Source organism: Aplysia californica, unplaced genomic scaffold (genome assembly GCF_000002075.1).
Source record: "Aplysia californica isolate F4 #8 unplaced genomic scaffold, AplCal3.0 scaffold00035, whole genome shotgun sequence".
Classification (NCBI taxonomy): Eukaryota; Metazoa; Mollusca; class Gastropoda; order Aplysiida; family Aplysiidae; genus Aplysia; species Aplysia californica.
Genome location: NW_004797305.1, coordinates 1,694,154 through 1,695,315, shown reverse-complemented (window position 1 = coordinate 1,695,315; position 1,162 = coordinate 1,694,154). Strand labels below are relative to the sequence as shown.

Below are 1,162 nucleotides of genomic sequence, written 5' to 3'. Positions count from 1 at the left end.
GGAGAAACATAGCTTTAACTTTAGCACGTTAACCCAAAGTCTAACACATTTTTAACCTTTGGTGAAGTACAGACTTACAGCAAGTTGCAAAAATAATTTTAAAAATTTTAAACTTAGAATAGTATTGACTTTAAAATTCTTTCAATATGTTATTAAAAATGATTAAACGTGTGTTTTCTGATGGAACTAAAGTTTTGACCAGTTACGACTTTTTCGGGACCTTTTCACCCAGTTGCTAAAAAGTTAGCTTTGCCCACAATTGGGATCTCGACCTTTCTCCAGGCATACACGCAAATGATAACGATAACGTCAGTATTTCCAGGTAATGTTTAACCCCCCCACCCCGAAAAAAAAAAAACCAAAAACAAACGAACAACAGCAACAAAACGAGACACAATGTATAAGTAATGCAAAGCTTTCCTGAAAAAAGAATGTAAGTTAAAGATCTAAGAATAGTGTGGTTGAAAAGAAAAAATAACCAGTAAAAGTGTTTCAAATTCAGATGAGTTCAATCTAGACAGAAGCAAGCAGTAGGCCGCCTTTACATGTACATATTATATTCACAGTTGCGCAAACAGCACCCCAAAAAAACCCCCAAACAAACCAAACAAAATTTTTTTAAACAACCAAAACAACAACAATAAAACAACAACAAAACAACAAAAACAAGAAACAAAACAACAACAACAACAAACCAAACAAAACAACAAAAGTACAACTACAAGACAGTGTTGTGTAGGCCAAAGTGTAGCTCTATAATAGATACCAGTGCGCTTTCGTAGACAGGCAGTAAAGCTGTCAAGGAGTGTCTGGGAACTGCCAAGAGAATGAAAGTGTGTTCCCTTCATCCAGCTCTGCGGAGGAGGACATGGAGGGGGTTGCGGAGGGACAAATGTAATGCCCATCCATTTCTCTTGTCGATTAAAAAAAGTTTAGAGGATGTCTGAACTTGTTAGCAATTCTGGTCATCACCTAGAATACACATTAACTTTCTTTGTGGAGAAAAAAAAATCCCCCCAAAACCAACCCGAAAGCTTGAGCTTTGAAAGAAAAACCGTGGCTGACACAACGATAACAGATAAATCTTTCCAAAATTTCGTTTGCTACTATTTTTGCACGGAAAACACTTAAGATAATATGTTGCGATGGAGCCATTTATACG

At 36.4% G+C, this 1,162-nt stretch overlaps 1 protein-coding gene across 1 annotated transcript in view; it reads left to right on the top strand.

Moving 5' to 3' along the window:
• Positions 1 to 1,162, top strand: part of LOC101860953 — a gene marked incomplete at its 5' end in the record, with an annotated part of 7,908 nt that overhangs the window by 976 nt on the left and 5,770 nt on the right.